Source organism: Lissotriton vulgaris, chromosome 3_1 (genome assembly GCF_964263255.1).
Source record: "Lissotriton vulgaris chromosome 3_1, aLisVul1.2, whole genome shotgun sequence".
Taxonomy (NCBI): domain Eukaryota; kingdom Metazoa; phylum Chordata; class Amphibia; order Caudata; family Salamandridae; genus Lissotriton; species Lissotriton vulgaris.
The window spans coordinates 1,014,531,173-1,014,555,878 of record NC_141689.1 but is presented as its reverse complement, the minus strand read 5'-3'; positions in this window follow the sequence as shown (position 1 = coordinate 1,014,555,878).

The window sequence follows — 24,706 nt, the reverse complement described above, 5'->3', positions numbered from 1 at the left end:
GAGCCCCGCTCTTCACGGATTGTAAAGTGGTCAGGAATAGTTCCCTGGTGACCTGGGAGAATGTTTGGAGGCGTGGAGCCTCTGAACAAGGGGGGGGGGTAGCGGGGAGTTGGGAGGTAGTGGGAGATGGGAGGGATTTGAGGACATTATTAATTTTTGTTGCAAAGAACTCAGCTAACTGGTTGCATCTGGTGCCCGATTGGTCTGGTGTGGGCAAAGGGTCTGGGGTTTTAGTGAGAAGGCATACGTTGCAATAGGTTTCTTTGGCAGAGTTAGCTGCAGCTAGTATTTTTTCCTCGAAGAAGGTTGCCTGGGTGTTTTATACAGGTTTTGTAGTGCTTCATGGTGGACCTGTATTCGTTTTTGCTTTCAGTCGCTCAGTCCTTTCTCCAAAGGCGCTCAACCTTTTTGCATTTTTTCCTGAGCTGGCGTAGTTCTTGGGTGAACCAAGGAGATTTGAAGGTTCTCTTCTTACTGGGGAGGGGTTTGACGGGAAGGATAGCATCAAGGGTTTGATCGATCCAGCCGTGGGTCCAGCACTGGTGAGGTAGAGGCGAGTGCTTGGGCCCATGAGGCCGTATCCAGTTTTTGCCACGGGCGGGATGGTGCTTGGGGAGGAGGTCTCTCCGGTGCTTCAGCCGAAAGTTGGAGCTTAAAGGAGATTAAGAAATGGTCTGACCAGGGGACAGGGAGGGGGGTATTCACGACTAGTCTTGTGAGGTTAGTGAATATAGGGTCCAACAGGTGGCCCTTAGAATGGGTGGGCTGGTTGCTTTTCAAGTGGAGGTTAAGGAAGGCTAGGTCTTCCTAAAGGTCGACGGCTGTTTTGTTTGTTAGGTCGTCGAAATGGAGATTTAGGTCTCCTAAGACCGTAAAGTTAGGGGCCAGGCAAGCCAATTCATTTGGAAGTAATTCGACACTGTCATGATGATTTGCTCGCAGGTCACAAGGGGGGAGTCAAGAAGACCTTGGAGTTGATTCAGCGTTAATTTGGGTGGCCCGCCATGGTAGCTCAGGTGAGACAATATGTGGCATCCTGTGAGCAATGTATAAAAGGAAAGCCTTCTAGAACTGCCCCACAAGGATTGCTGCAAACCTTGCCACCCGCTCCTTATCCATGGCACACTATTTCTATGGATATCATTGTCGACCTCCCCTCTAGTCAGGGCTACTCTACTATTTGGGTGATGGTCGACCATTTCACAAAGATGAGCTACTTTATTCCTTTGAAATCCATTCCTAATGCCACTCAATTATCTTCCTTGTTCAACAACAACATGTAGTCAGGGTACATGGCATTCCCAGGGTGGTTATTTCCAACAGGGTCCCCCAATTTGTTTCTCATTTTTGGAGGGCTTTTCTTAAGAGATTGGAGATTGATTCTCGTCTGTCTACCAGTTTCCATCCAGAGACTGATGGGCAGACGGAAAGGGTGAATCAAGAACTGGAGCAATATTTGTGTTTGTTTTTGATGGATCATGAGGGAGAATGGCTGAGTGTAATTTGGGCTGCAGAATTTGCTTACAACAATGCAACACATTCTTCCACAGGGTTTTCTCCCTTTTATTTGAATTCGGGAAGACATCCAAACACCTTAGAGGGAAAACAGAAGAGTGAGGTCCCAGCAGTTGAAGAGGTGGTACAAGAGTTACAAGAGGCTTACAAAGTAGCAACTGACAATTTAATTCAGGCTAAGAGTTCCTATAAGAAACAAGCTGACAAAAAGAGACGTGTTAATCCCGTTTATGTACCTGGAGACAAGGTGTGGATTTCGACTCAAACTATGCGCCTTAAAGGAAATCGAAAGTTTCAGCCTTGATTTGTGGGACCTTTTCTAGTAGAGAGAATGGTGAATCCTGTGTGTGTAAAGGTTAAACTTCCACCTAGGTTACGGTTGCACCCAGTTTTTCCTGTCTCTCTGTTGAAGAAAATTCCAACAGGTTTGAGAATTCAAGTTCCACCAACTTCAGTTCAGATTCAATCTTCGGAAGAGTTTGAAGTGAAGTGAATCTTAGACTCCAAACTCAAGAGGGGAAGGTTGTTCTATTTGGTAGATTGGAAGGTTTATGGTCCTGAAGAGAGAACTTGGGAACCTGTAGACCATTTGCATGCCCCCAAGCTGATGAGGGAGTTTCATAGGGCACATCCTAGCAAACCAAAAGGGGCTGAGAAGGGGGCCTTGGTGGGAGGTACTGTCAGGAGTCAAGGAATCAGACTGGCATTAAAGCAGGACAGACGCATTTTCAGACCTTTACTCAAATATGCCAGCTATGTTAGACTGCTTCGAGTCATTTCCTTGACTCTGGTCTCCCTAATGTTGAGATTTCTATTGGGGATGTGCCCGCGGAATTCCAAGATGGCCGCTCTCCGATCTAAGTGGAGGTTTGCGGTCTTGTCTTTTTCTCACGAGCGATCGCAGCTGTGAAGGCTCTCGCTCGCGAGCTCCGCTACGCACTTTAACGTATTTCTGGGGAGAATGGAAGCACTTCCACTTTGAGAGAAGATTCGACGATTTTGAGGCTTTTTTTGGCGTATTGAAGGACAGCTAAGTCACCAGCATCATTTATTCTTACAGCGCTATATATATTTTAAGCTGTCATTTCAGGAATTGGTTAAAAGACGTTTGGGCAGCTTTTGCGCAGCATAAGAGTTGTTTAGAGACTTCAGAAGAGTGTTAGGTATAACAGACAGTATTTTCCTTGAGAATAGAATTAGAGCCAGCAGTGAATTCAAGAGTAGCAAGTAAAGCACTCAGTGTAAGGATTCAGACAACTTACCTTGGAGACCGGAAGAATCAGGAACAAGACAGTAAAGACATACAAGAAAAGAGAAGTAAATAGGATTATATATATATATATAATTGTACTTACCACCATATCAGGAAGGAAAAGAATCACTGTAGATAATACTCATTGCTTAAATGGTATTGGTTGTGTAGAAAATGTATCAGATTCAACGAATTCCAGAGAACATTAGTGTGTTCTTCTGCCAAAAATGAGCCCACAAAGTAAACGGGTGCTCAATTGATTTACGCTTAATACGTGTGGGTATTAAGACAGTACCGGGAGGGGATCCACCTCTTGTTTATAACTCAGCAAAAAATCGCTCGTAGTCTCGGCGTTTTGTTCAGATACGTGGCATCCCTCCTCTTGTATTTCCCGGTCGCCGTTTTCCGAGGAACGGACCCGGGGACCCGTTGAATCTGATAAATTTTCTACAGAACCAATACCATTTAAGCACTGAGTATTATCTACAGTGATTCTTTTCCTTCCTGACCTGCTTACGTGCAGGTTGTGCCACAAGCCCTGAAGAGTCGTTGTCATCTAATCTCACACGACGAAACACGTGTCGGCTGGTTGTGGACCGATTAAGGCCGGTTGTGGACCCATTAAACAACCCACCTTAAGAAATATACCCGAGAATCTGCATCTGTCTACTTTTTTAATTACACATGCTTTATGTATTCTATTAATTGACTACCAGTATTATACCTTGTGTTTGTGTGCGAGAGCATCGCTGTTTCTACTTAGTAGCATGGGAAGATTCAAGCAGTCCACCCAAAATGTTCTGTATTAGTAGAAGAACATCCAGCATCAGCGATGGGACAGTCAGTAAGGACTCCATATTTGTAACAGAGGTTGCTAACGACCCTGAAACACCCCTGTGAAGATTCATGCCAGCCATAGCAACGGCTGTACCCCGTAGCAGACCTTTTTCAGATTTATTCCAGCTGTGGTCATTCTCAGTAATAAACCCCAATACCACATACTGCTCTTCCAAACTTGCAGCTGAGTTTCATTGGGCGAAACAGACAAGGAAATGAGAAAAGACAGGTATGCAACATCTCAGGATTATCTATTAATACCAAGATTTTCTTTTCTTTGAGCGCTAATAACTAGCCAGATCCCCCTTACGGAGATAACAGCTGTTCTACCCTTATGGATTTGTGTGCCGTAGTAGACCTGAAATGTTTCTCTATAAAGTCTTTTGTCAACCATGCCAGTGATTTTACTGAAAATTGGACATTCTCATGCTCAAGAGAACTATTTTGTGTAGCAGAACTGGCCCGTCCAGACCAGCGGCCACAAGGGGTTCAGGCACAGGGCTGGTCCCAATATCTGATGCATTTACAAACTCAGTGCCATTTTCTTTTGCTTTTATAGGTCAGCAGGGCTTTGGTGCCTTTATTCCTTGGTGGAGGCATCTCCGGATGATAGCATCAGGGTTAACTGCAATTTCAAAAGCTGTTTCCCTGAAATTCATTGCTCCAAGAATATGGCCTTAACAGCTCTCCCACTTCTCACATTGACTGCTCCAATTATTCTGGGCTGGGCTAAATCTAAAGAGGAGCTGCAGGCACTGCAGGGCACTATTGGGCACTGCCAGGCTTTATGAGGCACCATCTTGTGCAAATTTGGGAATGCAGTTGCAGCCTCTTGCCTAGAGCCATGTGTGGGTTCAGGGAAGTACAGCAGGGCACAAGCCACACCATGGACCTAGCTGGGCTGCATCCATGCACTACCGGCTGAACCCTCGGAAGGAGCACTAAGCTCTGCCCATGCCCCGAGACCTTGCCTAGCCCAATCATAGGGTAATCACTGCCGCTACCCGTAGGCACAAAGCGTTTTTAACTGCCTTTGAAGGACTAAGCTGCCGGCCTGCAAGGCAGTCTTCCTTCTCACCATCACCCACTTGTCTTGCTCGTAGTTCTCCTCTTCCTTACTGCGGGGCAGATCCCGGGTGTGAGCGCTGGCCTTCAGATGGCCATAAAACGGAACCATGGGAACGGGCCAGCCAGATATTTTTGCCTCCCTCTTCTAGCCCACTATGAGTAGATGTCAGTGAGAGCAGCAAGGGCAAGAGCAGGGGCCGAGGAAAACTTTGCCACAGGAAGTCAAGGGTTCTGAGACACGTCAAAGTGAGGCAGAATATATTGGCGTTCCGTGGCGGGAGATTCCACTAGTCAATCCAGAGGTTGCTCCAAATTGGATTTTAGTGTTAGATGTGGGAGGACAATAGGATTACTATATCACACTCCCTAAAGAAATCCCCAGCCATTAGAGCCAAGTTTATTGTGCCTTAAAATTCTTCCCAATACAAAATGGGATGATGAACGGAGCGTTTGAGCAAATCAAACACTCACCCCCAGTCAACTGATCTGAGTTTAATCCATCACCATTCTTTAGCTCACTCAGCCACCCCAGTTCAGACATGGCCATATGCAAATCAGTCTGACCCTGTGCCTCATTGGAACAGTCCATCCCGAACTGCCAAGCCATATCTTCCCTGGACCGGAAACAAGCATCCTAGGACCGGTTTCGGATTCATAATCCTCATCAGCCAGGCTATCTTGAATCCAGTGGCCAAGTGAGCAAGGGACTAACGTCTGAGCATACCCTGCCAACTTAGGGCGAACAAAGCGATACAAAAGGGGTTGATGGACAGAGCTTTGAGCAAATCAAACACTCACCCCCAGTCAACTGATCTGGGTTTAATCCATCACCATTCTTTAGCTCACTCGGCCACCCCAGTTCAGACATGGCCATATGCAAATCAGTCTGACCCTGTGCCTCATGGGAACAGTCCATCCCGAACTGCCAAGCCATGTCTTCCCTGGACCGGAAACAAGCATCCTGGGACCGGTTTCGGATTCATAATCCTCATCAGCCAGGCTATCTTGAATCCAGTGGCCAAGTGAGCAAGGGACTCACGTCTGAGCATACCCTGCCAACTTAGGGCGAACAAAGCGATACAAAAGGGGATGATGGACGGATCTTTGAGCAAATCAAACACTCACCCCCAGTCAACTGATCTGGGTTTAATCCATCACCATTCTTTAACTCACTCAGCCACCCCAGTTCAGACATGGCCATGTGCAGATCAGTCTGACCCTGTGCCTCATGGGAACAGTCCATCCCGAACTGCCAAGCCATGTCTTCCCTGGACCGGGAACAAGCATCCTGGGACCGGTTTCGGATTCATAATCCTCCTCAGCCAGGCTATCTTGAATCCAGTGGCCAAGTGAGCAAGGGACTCACGTCTGAGCATACCCTGCCAACTTAGGGCGAACAAAGCGATACAAAAGGGGATGATGGATTTAGGCCCAGATCTCTGTACTGGGGTGAATGTATGACATTGTTCTGCATTCTGTTCATCAACTGTGGTTTTTGCATTTGTCACCCCAAGTGGGATGGGTATGCTCAGACTTGAGTCCCATGCACTCCACACCACTGGATTCAAGCAAGCTGGTCTGAAGATGGCTGGAATGCCAGAAACCAGTCCTCGGAAGCTTGTTTCCGGTCCAAGGAAGGCATGGCTTGGCAGTTCGGGCTGGACTGTTCCCATGAGGCACTGGGTCAGACTGATTTGCATATGGCCATATCTGAACTGGGGAGGTGTGGAGTGCAACAAAAAGGATGGATTTAGGCCCATATCTCTGTACTGGGGTGAATGTATGACATTGTTCTGCATTCTGTCCATCAACTGTGGTTTTTGCATTAAAATTCTCCCCATCGTGAAAATGCCCAAAGTGGGTAGGGTTGGCCACAGGTACCTTTACCCCATTGGTTAGGGTATGCCCAGGAGTCATTGCACCACCCCCTCCCCACAACCTCTCCCCCCCCACTACCACCACCACCACTATCTTGTGCTAGGCATAAATGTAGCATCTTAAGGCACCTGCTGATGAATTTGAGGAAGAACAGAAGACTGGACCTGCTGTCTGTGACCCGAGAGGATCCCTAAAGGACTGGAACTGCTCCCTGTTTTACCCTGGAGAGAGAAGGGGAATCCAAGGGTTATGAAGCTGACCTCTTTTTCAAGCTACAAGGGTACAACAAGCTACAAGACGCTCTTCCTGCAACAACCCAGCTGGCCAGTGGAAACTGTACCTTTACTGGGCCCTGCAGTTGGCCTCTGCCTTACACTCTGTGAGTCTCTAAAGACTCCCTGAGGTTCTGTGGGGATTTAAACGTGTATTCCCGTGGTGAAGTGGGACTTGAAAGACTAGGTAAGAAGGTAAAATCATTGACCAGGACGAACCTGGTTGGTGTATCTGACCTATGATTCATCACGAGCACCCTTCAATTGCACCTAGGTCCAAGTCTACCACGACCATTGACTATCATTTGCACTTTGTGCTTCTTAGTGCTATTCCTACTTAAAAGTTTAAAAATCCACATTTCCTGTTCTCCTTTCTGGATTTTATTCATTTGGGTGTAATTTTGTTAATTACCATTGACTCTATTTTTCTTATTCAATTTGGGATTTTATTTGTTTTGAATTTTGTTTTTATTACTATTTTGATTCTGCATAAATACTTCACATATTGGCCTAAGTTAAGCCTGGCTGCTCTATGCGATAACTAGTAGGGGCTGAGCTTGGGATACTTTAGTGACTTTGAGGGTTCACCCTAACACGGGATATGATTATTCCTTGAGGTGGGTAGTAAGGCAAACCAAGTAATATTCGAGTTTCTTACATCATTCAAATCGATGAGTAGGCTAAAAGCCCTTACGCTGGGCATTCAGTGATCTTTGTCTAATAGTTTCCTCAAACTGAATGGAGATAAGACTGAGCTGCTTGTGATAGGTGGGGACTCGGAGTCCCAGGAACGTTGCTTTCTCTCTCAAATTTAACATGTTTGGTCAACAAAATTTGCAGGAATGAAGATTTGAGGAAAGGTTGACCATTTACTCCAGCAGAGATAAGAAGTTTGGTCTGCTGGCAGGGTTGTGTGCCCTTTCTTAGCTACGTTATTGTAATTCACTTTTTCTGGGCATTCTGTATCAAGCTTTTTCCGAGCAAAAATGGCTCTAAAATATGGTCGTCGGACTAGTCAATTAAGAAATGTGATCATGTTCCTAAGCGAGGTGTAACTTTCGCTAGTTCCCTATTACACAAAGGATCTCTCTTACAAGTCCTCTGCCTGACCTACAGAGTTTATCACAATACTAGAACCCTTTTATGCCACACCTGGATATCCCTTATTAGCCGCACAACTGCTATTATCCATTTCTGCTATCCTATTACATTTTCATTGATTCATGTGTTTTCACTGCCGGGGCAGAGCTGTTCATGTCAAATTTTTATTCACACAAAAAGCTTACTTCCATGTGGAGAAATCTCTTCCTTTACAAGTTCTGATTATAAACTTGGTTAACTAGGGCATTTCCAAACACTCAGTTTAGGACCTAGGCCCTCCTGAATTAGCAAAATGAGCGTGGGAAATGGCACTGTCAATGTTTGTGCAAACTCACAAAGTTGCACCTTTCTTTGCACTTACAATGCAATTCCATAGAACCAACCATTTTGCCGTCGCCAAACAACATTAACACTTGAGGAAGTTCCCCACATCTGCTGGATTTTTCAAAAATATAAGTGCCATCTGCAGCCGTTAACCTCCACAGATTGTAATTCTGTTGATCAAGATTTTGTATGCAGATGTATTATTTTGTGCGTCCAGTTTGCACTTAGTTGTGCACACTTTTTTACAAATCAGTCCAGTAACCTTAAATTCTCTACTCTCTGGAAGGCAAAAGCTTGTCACGTGAATTTAAAGGTAGGCAAGGATTATGACAATTTATGAGATAGCCTGGGGTTTGTTTTCGGGTAATCTTGATTGGGATTCGAGGCTGGTGTCAGTGCATTTTCTTTATTATGCAGTCGGAGGCCTTTATCTTTAGATGTGTAGGTACCAGGGGCCTTATTTATGAAGACCTTGCGCCACCGGTGCGTCACTTTTTCCCTTGTTAAAAGTGGCGCACCGGTGGCGCAAGGCCTTCATAAATAAGGCCCCAGAGGCGTACAGCAGTCGTTTGAAGCCCATGCATGGTAAGGCGGACTTACTCTCAAAGGGCCCCCAACCTTTCAGGGAAGCCTCACGCTGCCCACGGCCAATGAATATTTGGTAGATATGGGAGAATTGGATGCCCCTCGTCACATTCTGCAGAAGGTCACCATCGTTTAACGTTATGCCACTGGCACACACGTATTTGTTCGAGAGTAGTCAAAGTGGTTTCATTTTAGAACCAAAACTAGGTCACAACTTTGTTTCACACTTATTTAGGGTATTTATATAGCACACTCTAACCAATGAGTGCTTTATATGCCTTGGATAAAAATTGTGGAAATGTAAAAAATCTTACATTGAATTGTACAAGTTTATACTTCTCGATAAATAGTCAAAGCGTAGTAATTATAGTAGGTGGGGCAAATGCACTGAAGTAGAGAGGATGAAGTAATCCAAAAATGTATTTAATATATAAAAGCCGATTGCATTATTCAGATCTCCAACAGGACTCCACACGTCGCCACTGCATAATTGGTGCTCGAGGAGCAGAACGAGAGATCTGAGTGAGGCGAGGAGATACAAACCAAAACAACAGGAAGCAGGGGAGTGGAGCACGTCGCTTCTTCCCGCTTCCTTCTCCCCCGGCAAGTGTGGTGGTCCACGTTTCATTTGCAGTCTGTCAATGTCCTTTTCAGCATTCACAAATCCTCTTAGGGAGCAGCTGTTCGGTGGATGAGAGCTCTCGAGGCACGCGGGTTTATCGTGTTTTCGGAGGCATTCACACATTGTGCTAAGCCGCGCCGCTGATTGTTCGCGGTGCCACCCAACCTCACAGTCACGGGGGGCGGGGCGAGGTCCGCGTGTCTGGAGGGGCCCGCTGAGTGGCAGATTCGATCAGCCACTTGAAAAGAGTTAGATAAACACTCGTGGCTTGATTCCGCATGGCAAGGTGCGTGTCATCTTCGCCGTGCTGCTGCGCATGTGGTCGTTAATTTATACGCAGTTTAGTCATTTAAATTGCAGTTAGGCAGGCATGTATGTGTGGGGTTGATACACAACAATGGGGTCAAGCATGAATGTACCATATAAATACAACACCCCGCAGAATAAACACAGGCGACTATCAACAAGGCGCAGGCACCGACGACTTTGGGGCCTAGTTCTCTGGGGGATGCTTATCGCCCACACACGCACACGCATTCACCGAGCAGTGCTCGGAAATGGCAGGCCTATACCTTGCATGAATACCCTTTCAAGGGCAGGGACTAAATGCCTGGCTTCGGTCACCAGGGCACATCCGTTCTCGGCGCTCTTGCCCTTTTATCATGCCCAGCTGGCACAGTATAGCAGCCAGAATGCCAAAAGTTTCTGGTATGGCTTGACTTACATGAACCATGATGTTTGCTGTATGTTATAATTCATACAGTAGCCATTGGGTTATTTCTTTACTTTCACCAGGGTCCATGACACACTGGCTAAACTTCCGGACCAACTGGAGGCGTATATTACATGTTTTTTTGCTTCCTTCTACCATGATGTGGCTCTTTCTCACTACATATATAATTCGCACAGGAGAGAAGAATTCTTATAAAACGTTCTCAGAATGACTACGTCCACGTAAAAGTCACATTTTGTTATAATTGTGTTGTACTCAATCTGCCTCAGTAGATTTTTGATGTAAGCAAAGCTGGAATCTCCTTGCCCTTAAAAAAAAAAAAAAAAAAATATATATATATATATATATATATATATATATATATATATATATATATATATATATATATATATATATATATATATGTATCATAGAAACATTCCCACTAAAGGCAGTGACGCTATATATTTATATTTCACTGTGGTATAAGTTCAAATATGAGAGGTTTGGAGAAAGATTCACGCGTATGTATGTAAGTTGTGATTACCTGCTGACTCTCCTTCATATTCAGGTATTTCAGAAATCTAAAGAGAGAAGTCTAAAACCAATCTGAGAAACAACATTTCTTCAAGACCATAGTATCACTCTCTGTTCACACTAGCTCCTGTCAGCCCAGAGGTTGGGGCAGTTTAATAATGTTGCTCAGCTTCTAGCAGCCATTGGGATTTATAGGAGTCTTTGTAGAATAAAAGATTTAATGTTTGCACATGCAAAATGCATAGAGACAAATTGCAAACAATTGCCTATAGAGCTTGAACGCTGAACCTGAGGATTTTATTATGCACACATTAGGCCAGAATCACAAAATGCTTATGCACCTAGCTTCAATTTGTGTGGTCTAGTACACCCATATAAGAAGGCAGAACTCATATTCCACTCCAGCGTCATTAAATCAAGAGTAATGGGGGTTTCTGTTTTGTAAATGGGATTTGCTTTCACGAAAATTATTTAAGTACTGTGGAATTCCTTTGCTAGCAAAAGTAGCTGCAGTGACAGATTAAGGGACGTCCCTGCGTAGATCCATCAGAATAGTTGGTTAACATCTATAAACCTGTCAGTTTGTGGTTATCCACCAGACATCAGCAAGTAGTTTCTGATTCTAAAACTCTCACAATTGTACACAAGGAAAGTATCCACACTGTCATGGAGAAAATAGAGAAGGGACTTTCTCAACACAAACTGATGTGTAGGAGAAAAGGATTCTGCAGAAAGATAACATTTTCCCCAAGTAAATACAGAAAAAGGTGAAATTCAACAAGCGTGAATACACTGTTGAAACTCATTTCTTCATGTGGAAATATACACCTTTTATACTTCATATACATAAATACACTCATGAGTAATACGTCTAATAATGTCACACAATTTCCAGTAACATGCCATTAATTTGTTGAAAATTCCTCAAAAGTCAAGAGTTAAAAAAGAGTGTGGGAGAACATTCCTAACATTTCAAGGGAACTTATGCTGTGCAAATTAAATCTATTGCATTGGCCTCGGGCACACCCTACTCAGGACTGACAGGAATAATAATGATACTTTTTCCTCCTCTTCTGAGCTGATGATTTTTGCATCTTTATTTCACCTTAGATTGTCGACTCTTAAATGCATATATCATCTAGCTCAGCCCACAATCACTCAACACAGATATTTTTCTGTACGTGCTGTTGCTCTAATATATGTGGATTGCCTCCAATATTGCGTCCTCTCTCTCCCTCTCCTTCTCAGCGTATCCTTTAGAATATGTAAGAAGGTGTAAAAACTGTGCAAACCATGCAGAAAGTGGATTTCTATAAGTTTTGAATTTAGGGGAAAGTGGCTTTTCTGTATCAAAACATTCTTTGCAATGGAATTTGTGCCCATAAGTGTCAACAAAAAGTTATTTCAATTATTTCACCAATAAATGCTGATGCCCACAAGGAAACACTGATTCTACATGCTTATCCACATGCATGTGTACGTTTGCAGTAATATCATGATTGTCAATTTCAGTAACAGTATTATCAAACCCTGGTATCACCAGAAACCTACATTTTCTCAATGACCCTAATTTTAAGGCCCTTAATTTCAAAGCATTTTGAACAGATCACTTTTAACTATTAACCCGCTGAAGATTGCAGTGTAGTGAGGCGATTTATTCTTATAATCAAATTGCTATACTTAATGAAATTATGATTTCTTAATCTTATAGTGTTATATGTCTCCTAAATTGAGTATGCAAATGCCCTCACTTTCCTCAAGCATACATCAGCCATTCAATTCTAACTAGAGTTTACGTTTTTTATTAACTATTCTGTCTCTCCATACCTCTAATTCTCCTCTTCCAACTATTGTGTTCGTCGCCTTTGTTTTTTTTCCTTATCCCATCCACAAGCCATTAGTCCACCCGAGGCTTCAATTTTCTTTTCTTTCAATTGTTACTGAAATTGATCATTATTAACACGCATTCCACGCATGTTTGCAGGTCCCACCTTACTCTTTGTGTGACACTTGAGTTGTAATTCATTTACTCATTTTGGAAATCTGTGCACTATTTGGCGCAAAACAATGTATTCTTGGTTATTTGCAATGGTATTTTAATAAATATAATTTTGCACAACAGATTCAAATTGCGCCAATAGCTTTTTAGTGTTGATAAATTCCAATGTCGTTTGACTGAAATGTTGTTATGTGATCCAGTCATTCACATATCACTGACATAAAATAGTTTTTTTGATTTTTTTGCTTGATGGATTTTGGACTGTAATGACCTTAGGCTTTTGTGCCATTTGCTCCTGCTATGTTATTCACTTAAATAAAATCTCCATAAAATATATCACATTGAAATGAAAATCTGCATCATCATATCAAATACGATAAAAAGCAGCCCTTCCTTCACTTTTCACTTAAGCCACTATATTAATGAAACACATATTCAAATGTATGGGCTGTCCGATGTTACTTGAGAGGGTAGGGGCCCAGACTGTGCCTGTCTGACAAGGACTACTGATCCATGTCTGTTTGTTTTTTCTGAAGGCTTCATTGCATCAAGAGGAGGAAACATTTAAGGCGATGTGTCTGATCAAAAGTTTCTAATTTCTTCGAAAATGATTTGTATGAAATATATCTGGTTTGTTTTCTAATGTTTCTGAAACATTTGTGTGCATTTTAGGGAAGAAAATAACATAATAAAACAGACCACTCAGTCCAGTGTATACTACATTGCACACCTATTTGGTAATTTAAAATAAAAAGAGCAGTTCAATCTTTGCTAGGCTTGTCCAAAAGACAGACATCGTTTAGAAATATAACGAGGATTTTTGGTGGGCATGCAATGTTGAAAATAGTATTTTGAAAGAGGGTAAACAGTAGTGGTGGTTTTCACAGCTTTGCCATGAATGGGGAGTAGTTGGTCCCAGGTTCTTTAATTTCTTTTTCTTAGTTACCCTGATTTTTTTTTTTAAGAGCAGAAATGAATAAAGATCTTAGATGTGTGGCAAGAACGGTTTAACATATATGGCTGAGATACCCGCCACCCCCTCTCAACACAATCCCCAAGAATGGGAAACCGGAAACGGTTCTGAACTTTTGGAAGGCGGGAGGGAGTGACCCTCCCGGCCGTATTTATTAAAATATGAAACAAAATTAAAACATTAAAATAACAGTTTCATATTAATGTACAATTTCATTTCCACATTGCGATGTTTGGCTAACCTTAACATATTCTCTAATACAAAGGTTCTCCTAGCCGAACTAACATCCTACAAAACGTTTAACTTGAAATTGTACATCCTAACGTTTAAGGGCCAACGGCAAGGTCGTAACCGGTGTCAAGATCCCTAAACCAGACATATCCCCCTCACTTGTGAGGGGCGACCGCACAGAGGTGTACCTCAAGTGCATTTACCAATTTCCCTTTGACTTGACGGGGGCCCCAATAAACTCGACGCCATTTAAAGGTCGTCCGAGGACTCGTGTGAGGTATCTAGAAGGTAGCGTAGACCCCCTCCCAAACCCCACACAACTTACCACATCTGCCGTCGCAGACGTCCAGGCCCCGGGAAATTCCCCAGGAGGGGGCTGTAGCCCCTCCTACCCAGGAAGGGGCCTTGACCGCCTTTCCTTTCCTTTCGGCGGCCCATCCTTAGAAGGGACCGCCTCCCCGTTGAGGGGCCAATGGCCACCTCCCTCGAGCGCTCCCATCCGTAATGGGTGACGCCCACCCCAAGGGATCTTCCAATTACTGCTCACCGATCATGACCTTACCACCCGACCAAAATAAATACGACAATTCTAACTAAATTACTAAATGACTAAATTACTAAAAGACAGTAACAATTTAAAAATTTATTAAAAGGCATGATTACTGATCAACACTAGTGCATAATTACTTTATTTGCAAAACATATTATAATTCGACCATTCCTTATTGCATATTCAAAGTTATCACAATAGTCATCACAGCCTGTAAAAAATTAGTGTTACCACATCAAACTTTATTCAAACCACTTGCTGTCCTCAGGGGCTGGTGGGTGGGTCAAAATTGGCTCTTCGTTCCGTCTCGAGCTCACGTGTAGCGAGGAGGTGCAGCTTCAGAGCACCGGAACAAGAGGATGCTTTCTTGGCTTGTTGCTCCTTTTATCCGTCTTCAGGGCGGGCGTCAACCCGCCCCTGCCTGCCTCAAAGGGCGTGGCCGGCCGCGTCAGTGTCTAGGCCAGCCCACTCCAGGGCGGGAAAAAGCACGCCCCGGCTACGCCGCTTCGGGCATACCAGCCGAGACTCGCCTCCCGCCCAAGATGGCTTCCCGGGGGGATCGTGGTACTCCGCCATACGTTCAGGGGGACCGAATGGTCGCCCCTTTCCATATGGCTGAGATACCCGCCACCCCCTCTCAACACAATCCCCAAGAATGGGAAACCGGAAACGGTTCTGAACTTTTGGAAGGCGGGAGGGAGTGACCCTCCCGGCCGTATTTATTAAAATATGAAACAAAATTAAAACATTAAAATAACAGTTTCATATTAATGTACAATTTCATTTCCACATTGCGATGTTTGGCTAACCTTAACATATTCTCTAATACAAAGGTTCTCCTAGCCGAACTAACATCCTACAAAACGTTTAACTTGAAATTGTACATCCTAACGTTTAAGGGCCAACGGCAAGGTCGTAACCGGTGTCAAGATCCCTAAACCAGACATATCCCCCTCACTTGTGAGGGGCGACCGCACAGAGGTGTACCTCAAGTGCATTTACCAATTTCCCTTTGACTTGACGGGGGCCCCAATAAACTCGACGCCATTTAAAGGTCGTCCGAGGACTCGTGTGAGGTATCTAGAAGGTAGCGTAGACCCCCTCCCAAACCCCACACAACTTACCACATCTGCCGTCGCAGACGTCCAGGCCCCGGGAAATTCCCCAGGAGGGGGCTGTAGCCCCTCCTACCCAGGAAGGGGCCTTGACCGCCTTTCCTTTCCTTTCGGCGGCCCATCCTTAGAAGGGACCGCCTCCCCGTTGAGGGGCCAATGGCCACCTCCCTCGAGCCCTCCCATCCGTAATGGGTGACGCCCACCCCTAGGGATCTTCCAATTACTGCTCACCGATCATGACCTTACCACCACAGGCCGGATAGTTGACCGGCTATCCGGACCCCCCACAACACTCCTGCCTAAAGGTCATGTCACAAAGTCTTTAGCCACGCTATCAGGTCTCCTATGAGTAACTCGTTCCCCATCCGGGACAAATGAACACCATCCCCCAAATACATACTATCCCCTTTAATACAACCATGCGAAATAGAATGCAGTGTACTTGAACGGAACAATCTACTCATTTTATTATTAATTTTTCTTACTGAATGATTCAGAGCAGAAACCGAAATAGCCCCCCGCCACACTTTCCGTGGAATCATATGGGACCATGCGATTGTGCACCCTGGAACTCTTCTTGCCAACCAACTTACAGTGCAAAGCATCCCCTCGAGAAGAAGTCGTCTACCAGTGGTCACCAAATCGTTGCCCCCAAGATGTACTATGACTACAGACGGCGGTGACCTCGTCCGCCCTAACAAACCCTCGAAAAATGATTGAAACTGGTCAATACAGAGCCCGCCCTTTCCGTAGAAGGACACACTGTACCCGTATTCCCCAGCCACGTGAATCATGTCACCTGCTTTGAATACGTCCGCGGCACGCCTCACGTATGAGTGGCCCACGACCCACACCTCCTTTTTCACAGCCGGTGATGTCTGACCGCTGGCCCCCCGGTGTCGGGTCGACTGCACAGTCCGCCCCGCCTCGTAGGCTTGCGCAACTGAAAACCAAACAAAAACAAGAAGCGTGAGTACAACATTACAGCTTCACAACACGTGCACCGCACGTATCTCTTATAACAGTTTGAGGACCAACGCCCCACACGTTTTATTTGTTCGACATTCAGACCCCTGGCTGTAGCCTCTGTAGCAGCTCCTATCCGGAAGGAATGGGTCCCAAACTCGCCGGGGTTCAGGCCCGCGGCCGAAATTGACATCGCAAGCACCCGCTGAAACTGAAACCTCGTCAGTGGGGTGGCGTCAGCGTGTCTCAACAAGGTCCCCCCCCATGATGCCACCCTATGCGTTAAATATTCCTCCACGCACACCACAGGGCACATGGAAGACCTGGGAATTCTTTGTATGATTATGCTGTCCCCGATCGCACCTTGATCGGTCTTGGACCTGACCAACGAGACAGTCATGGTCTCCTCCCTGATCTGAACGTGCTCACGGCACAGTCCCCCCATGGCATCCTGCTTGTTCCTTGCTACTAGTTCGCTTACTCGCATAGCCCCATGGAATGCTAGCACAAAAGCGGCTCGGAATAACACTGATTCATACTGGGATGAACACGTTGCAGGAAGTACCGATAACAACAGAGCCAACCTATCCAAACCTATCGGGCGCCTTTCATCTACTCTGCGACCCTCAAGGCGTTGCCACCCACGTAGCGCTTTTTGCACCACGAAAGACGCAGTCGGGTCTTGGATCCCATGAGCCCTTGCCATAAAGGAGATGGCGGCCCGATGCCTCTGGGCCGTAGCCACTGATTTGCCTGCCTGATGTAAGGACAGCAGAAATTTTACCACTAGCTCTTCCTGACCCCAAAGCTCTCCCCTAGCAGTCCCCAAAAAGGCCCAATAGGATCGGAACGCCCCTTCATATGCCTTCCTCGTCCTGGGTGCTAAACTCTCTCCCACGAGGTTCTGTAGTTCGGGGCATCGAGAGACCAGAGAGCTTCGGGAAAGGTTGCCGCCACCAGGTCCGCTGTGGGCAGAAAACCCCAGAAGGCCTGCATACGAAAACGAGAAAGCGCATCAGCCGCTTGATTCATCACCCCCGGTACATGTCTTGCCCTAAATAGCACGTTCAATTGCATACACAATAACACAATTTCTTTGAGCAATCTCAGAATCCATTTGCATCGTGCTGCCTGGCTATTGATACACTCAACCACGGTCATGTTATCAGACCAAAAAACCACAGAGTGATCTCTGAGTCCCTCAGGCCAAGTTTTCAGGGCCACCAGAATGGGAAAAAGTTCAAGAAAGGCAATGTTACTTGTCAGCCCACACTCATGCCACCATAACGGCCATTTTTGGGCCGACCTTTGTGTGCCGAATATGGCACCAAAACCAATGCTCCCAGCCGAATCTGTCCACAGCCCCAGCTCTTCGGAGGACACCGCCGGTTTATTCCAGACAATTCGACCATTGAACTCCGCCAGAAATGCCAACCAAATGCGCAGGTCCTGGCGAACCTCTGCCGATAGTCTCGTGCGATGATGACCCTCCTTCAGGCCGACCATGGCCTGAGCGATCGAGCGGGAAAAAGGGCGGGCCATCGGCATTACTCTCAGGGCAAAATTCAGCTGGCCCACCAATTGTTGTAATTGATGCAGTCTGACTTTAGACTCACTAATACACTTTTTCAGGGAAGCCCTGAATCTTAACACCTTTTCACTTGGTAATCGAAAACAACCTTCCTCTGAATCGAGCTCGATCCCCAGGAACTCGAGGCAAGTCGAGGGACCCACCGTCTTACCTGGTGCCAGTGGCACACCAAAATGCTTCATTAAGACACAAAATTCATTCAAAGCCTGTCCACATTCTAGGTCCCCAGCCGCCCCCAGAAACAAAAAGTCATCGAGATAATGCATGACATGCTGAAAACCCGTCCTCTTTGTGAAGACCCATTGCAGACAACAACTGAACTTTTCAAAATAGGCACAAGATATAGAGCATCCCATCGGCATACATCTATCCATGTAATAGTGACCCTGAAACATGAAACCAAGGAGACGCTGGTCGTCTGGGTGTACCAGGAGCAACCGGAACGCTGACTCAATATCTGATTTTGCCATCAGCGCCCCGGGCCCTAGGCGATTCAACATGGCGACGGCCTCATCGAAGGATGCGTACCGCACCGAACACACTTCCGGGTCTATCGCATCATTCACGGAAAGACCACGTGGGGCTGATAAATTATGTATCAACCTAAACTCACCCGGGTCCTTCTTAGGGACCACCCCCAAAGGGGAACAAACAAAGTTAGCACATGGTGGCTCATCAAATGGACCGGCGACTCAACCTCGAGTAACCTCCTTCCCAATCTTCTCCTGTACCACGGTTGTATGTTGCAAGACCGACAGTTGGTTTTTACATTTTGCTAAACCCTGAAAATCCCCCACTGGGATGCGGAAACCATATGAAAACCCGTTCCGCAACACCCCAGCGGAGACTTGATCCGGGTACTCGCTGAGCCAAGGAATCATTGCCATGGTATCAATCGGAGTAGGTAAAGGCGCCCCTCGGACTATTTCAGACCTGCTTGGCGCCTCCCCTACCACCGTTATCACCCGTTTTGGCTCTGCACATGGACTCAGGATGGGATGGCTGCCCACACCCTCCGCATTCATGTCTAAACTTGCATGACCCCTGGGGCCTCGTACATTTTCCCCTGTTAAAGTTCCAACAAATCCCCCTTTTTCCTGCGTTGCCGTTCGGCTTCGAGTAGTAGTCATTACCTGTACTGGATCGAAAGGGTGTCCCAGCATATTGGCGGGAGGATTCACCCCCGCTACTCCCTACCAATGGTATCTTCAACATACCAGTACTCTCCATTTTCGACCATGAAACAGAATCGTAACAATCCCAAGTCAAGTTCTTGTCGTGTTCTTTCGCTTTTCTAAAAATATTATCGTAACAAAACCACTGATTGCCCCCATACGATACAGAATATTCCATGATCCGTGACTGATAAATAGGCAATTCGGACAGCAACTCGGGCCTACGTTCACCCATGATGGCGGTAAAAATTCCCCATGCCCTGCCCCAATTGCCAATGTTTTCGTCAACCTTAAAGGCGGCCATCTTTGCGCGCCAAACACTCGGATGCATGAGCTCCTTTTGGCTCTTAACATGCTCCATCTCATAATGATCAGTAAGCAACGAGAACATGTTTACATACTCATCTGCCCACATCTTTTCCTTAATAGCCAAAGGAACATGCTGACCCAATTTTTCCCTTCGTGAGGGTGCAGACTCATCCCTCGCAATCGGCAATGGCCGCTTACCTGAACCGGAAGCTGCGTCTGCCGCTGGACCTGCTCCTGTCGATTTTCCACCCGCCGGAGACGGCGTGATAACTGGCGATGGTGCCTTCACCGCCTCCCTATTTTCACGCAATTGCTTCATCAACACCCGTGCGTCGTCAGCCGTGGCGCCCTCGCCATCTTTCCCCAACCACGCTGCCAATTGTGCTGCCAACTCGGGCGGCATATCCTCCCCGGACACGGGGGTGACCACCACGGGAATCGGATTCCCCTCTGTCGGCACCGGAGTTGGCCTTTCGAGTGGGGTATCGGGAACCGGGGTGTCTCCCCCCGCTGCCCCCCGTCTGGGCCTCTTGCCCTTCCCTCCTGGAGCGGCTCCTGCCAACGGTCGTTTCGGTCCCCCTTCCCCATCTCTAGCCGCCATCTGCCTCTTTAGATCGGTTACCTCCTTCATGAGCATACGGAGCATCTGGTCGGTAGTAACTCGCTTTCCAACTTTCTTAGGCATTCTCAGACAGAGTATCTGCAAGACAAAAAGAAAGATTACCACGTTCAAAATTGTCTCTTCGTTCCGTCTCGAGCTCACGTGTAGCGAGGAGGTGCAGCTTCAGAGCACCGGAACAAGAGGATGCTTTCTTGGCTTGTTGCTCCTTTTATCCGTCTTCAGGGCGGGCGTCAACCCGCCCCTGCCTGCCTCAAAGGGCGTGGCCGGCCGCGTCAGTGTCTAGGCCAGCCCACTCCAGGGCGGGAAAAAGCGCGCCCCGGCTACGCCGCTTCGGGCATACCAGCCGAGACTCGCCTCCCGCCCAAGATGGCTTCCCGGGGGGATCGTGGTACTCCGCCATACGTTCGGGGGGACCGAATGGTCGCCCCTTTCCATTTGTTGTGTGACATTTTGTTTTCGTGTCCCGTGGTAATGCATTCTGTTGTTTTTTGGTGCTGCTGGATATTTGACCTGCTTTATTGCTTTGTGATTTTGTGTGCTGTACATTTTTTGTTGTGGTGTGCACTGTTATGTTTTAATTGTGTTGTTATGTTGCTTTTTAAATGCTATTGTGCTGTGTTCTATTGTTAATTTTGGATACTTGAACAAATGCTCTTACCACTCAAATTACTTCATATTTCACTATACTAATTTTCAACACTTATCCTTTTAGGGTTCCAGAGTAGCGTGCTACTCGCCAAAAAAGCGCTTCGACACCCATCAGGAGTAACAGGTGCTATGTGAATGCAAACCTTTTTTCTCTTCTATCCTGTTATCCTTCTGAATCCAGATAACTGACTAATCTATCCACTACTTAAAATTACTTTCATATTTCACTATACTAATTCAACACTAATCCTCTATGGGTACCGGAGTAGCGTGCTACTCACCGAAAAAGCGATTTGACGCCTCGTCAGGGGTAGTAAGCGCTATATGAATGCAATTACAATACAATACAATACATTTCCAGCCAAAAGCAGCACATGCTTGAAAGTTCATGTGACAAGCAAAAATTTCCTACAGTCAAATTTGAAGAAATATTGTTGCTCCTGCTCTTCAACTGCTTATAGCACCTAATAGCCCAAAACTGTGGCACAGGTTGTCTTTTGACTTAGCACTCCGTGTACTCTGTTTATGTTATATAGCCCCTCGAGCCTCCTTATCATAAATCGAACACTGGAGATGCTAATTTTAGACAGCTGTTCTGTCACAATTTTTTGTGTCGTAAATAGTGGAAAATCTGGAGCAGCACTTTAGCACTTTTAACAATGGTAGACTGTTGTTCTTTGACTGGAAGGGGATGTGCTGCTTTTGGCGTGAAATGTATCAGCATTTGTTGACATCTCTAAAGCAAACAACGGCATATAACAAGTTAACATAACAACACGGCTAAAACATAATAGGGCACAACATAAAACAGGTAGACAACCAACGCAATGCTATAAAGCAGCACAGAACCACTCACCAGCGCAACAAAATGCAGCACAGCAAATATGCATAAACATTCTTGTCTCATATCACCACCTCCAGAAATTAATTCTGCTTTCATAATAGGGTTGTAAAAGATGTTTACACAAATTACTGCCTTATACTGTGTCACTAAACTGGCGCATAAACGTTTCAATTAATCTTAATTCGATTTGACAAAAAGATTAACCCAAAAACTTCAGAAAGCATGTAAAGTTTTGCTTGTCTAGTAGGACCGTTGTGCAAACTGTAACTCCTTTTGCCACACATATTGGAAATATGAGGTTTGAGCATCTTATTACATACTGTGTATGCCAGTAGTGATAAAACCTGCAGCCCCACGTAAATTTTGGCAGGGTAAATCTGCTTATATTTATAGGTTGTGGGGGGTAAATTCCCAGTAAATGTCCCCATTTTAAGGTTACAACTCATAATAGACGAGCATTATGACACACAAAAAACAACTCGCTGACAGACGTTATAATGTGCTATATTTCTGGACACTGTAATGAGGACCTATGTATGACACCTTCAAATCATACTTATCAGTTGTGATAATTATTGCCATGTGGTAGAAATTCATGATGCAGCACACTAATAACGAAGTATTAAAGAATATTTTCAAAATATCATTTGAAATGTCAATCTGCCGATCCAATTTGTAATATTTCTGTATGTCCAAATGATTCTGTTTACAGTAATTACCAGCTTACTTTTGAGAATATATACGGAGTACACACTGGAACCTAACACATATGTATGTCATATTATCCGGTGAGCTGCAAATTTACTGCGGCTTTCAACCACAGCACAATGATGAAAAGGTCCTTTTATAAGTTTTCACACACCTGAAGGTTCAAAACAAAAAACAATTGTGCAGTTAAAGTCCCATTTCTCAGTCATTGAATAAGGAAAGGTACATTTTGCTTGCATACACATTCTGCCAGCATCTTGGAATTTCCACATTTGTAAATCCAGGCCTATGGGTGGGGTTTTGATTGTTCCTGGTAGGATCCACCTGCAAAATTAACACCCACATATTAGAATTCATCAAGAATTTTCAGATAGCTAACTACTCCAGAAACACACTCAATTGCAGTTTTGTGAAAGGCAGCAGTAGTGATGTGTGCAGGGTGGGAATGATGAGGAAAAACATATTTTTGGGTGGAAGACATTTCCCTTAGGGAAACAGCACGCCAATAAATGAACAAAATACATTTAAACGTGCAGAATTGTTCTCTTAGTTACAATTTTGCATGCAAAAGAGTGCATGCCTATAAGAACTTCTGGAAGTATACCACTGTTGCAGAATTGCAGGACTACACCTGGAACGCTTTTGGGTTTGAGAAAAGTCAGAAATCTGCTCTAAATGTGGGATTAACAGGATTGGAAAAGATTGTAAATATCATCATACCTGTTCAAGAAGTCTCTCTTTTATGTCTTTTCACAGCATTTTCCTATATTTAGAAATTGCAGTGTTTGAAATAAAACAGTATGGTGATTGAATCACCTCCATTCTTTAAAGCTGAATTGGATGTGTAACATTCCATTTATGAAACCACTTGTAAGTTGTTGTGAAGGCCTCTCTGCGGCAGGCCGCCCTGTAAAATACAGTGGTAAACCTTACCTGCCAGTTTGGAACTTCAACTAGAATCGAGGAGGACAAGCATAGTTTCTGATTAGGGATCCAGAATTTGATATTCATGATATGATAGCTCAGGCTCCGACCGTGAAAAAAACATAAGTGCAAGGATCCAAAACTGTTCTTACGACTTAGTGCTGGCATTGTCGAACTCTGTAGTTGCCTGATACTGAGGCTGCCAAGTTTCCATTTATTTCCTAACTTGTAACTGTTTTCCTGTCTTTGTCTCCCCGTATCTTAATCTTTTTTCTGCCTTTATCTCACACTTTCTGGGTCAAAATCTGATAATGAAAATTCCCAGTCGCCATAAATGAGTTCTGAGACCTACCTCCTGCCACCACCAGGACAAACCCAGAGATCCATGCGTCCATATTGCAAGACATATACATAAGAATGCACGATGGATGTGGAATCCAAGTGCAATATTTTGGGCTAATTCTTTTTTGTGGTTTATGTTTTACTGCTGGTGTCACTCTTAAATTTTGCAGTCCTTCTAAATGTGTGAACATTTAAAGGAAGGGCTACCAAAAAGAGTGATGACATGTTTAAGGGGATTGTTTAATAGGAGACACATTTTCTGTTTTCGGAACTCATTAGTGGTGAAAAATAACATTCACGTGCTTTAGACATACCGCTTACCAGTGAAGTTTCAATGTATTTAGTGTTTCTATTGCCCACTTAAAAGGTAGATGGGTGTCCATCAAAAAATAACGAAAGGCTGAGTAGGCCCTGACAGGATTTGAATAGTATTCTGGAGCTCACACCAGATGTCAGCAGCAAGGGCACAACCCCGTGACCGATCTTGGAGGCATAAGTCACATACATGGGTTCTGGAGTAGTGTGCTACTCCGCAAAAAAGCACTTCAACACCTCATCAGGGGTAGGAAGCCTATATAAACGCAAACCTTTTTCCCTCTTCTATCTCTTTGCTATCCTTCTCAATCCAAATAACTGACTAACATATTCACCACTCAAATTACTTTCATATTTCACTATACTAATTCACCACTAATCCTTTATTGGTTCTGGAGTAGCATGCTACTTGCCAAAAAAGCACGTAAACACCTCGTCAGGGGTAGTAAGCACTATATAAATGCAATTGCAATACAATAAAATACATTTGGTTAGTGAAACGAGCTGTTCAGCCATTGCCCCTATGTTCATTTCTTATTTACTCCAGAAAAGCGAAGAAAATTGTGCATTAATCGGAAACTGTACATGTTAGTGTTAAACTCATCTATTATGGAGTGTGCCTGTCAATTTAGCCCACTTATTCATAATTATGTGGTTTTTCCACATTATAGGCGTGCCAGATTGGGCAGCA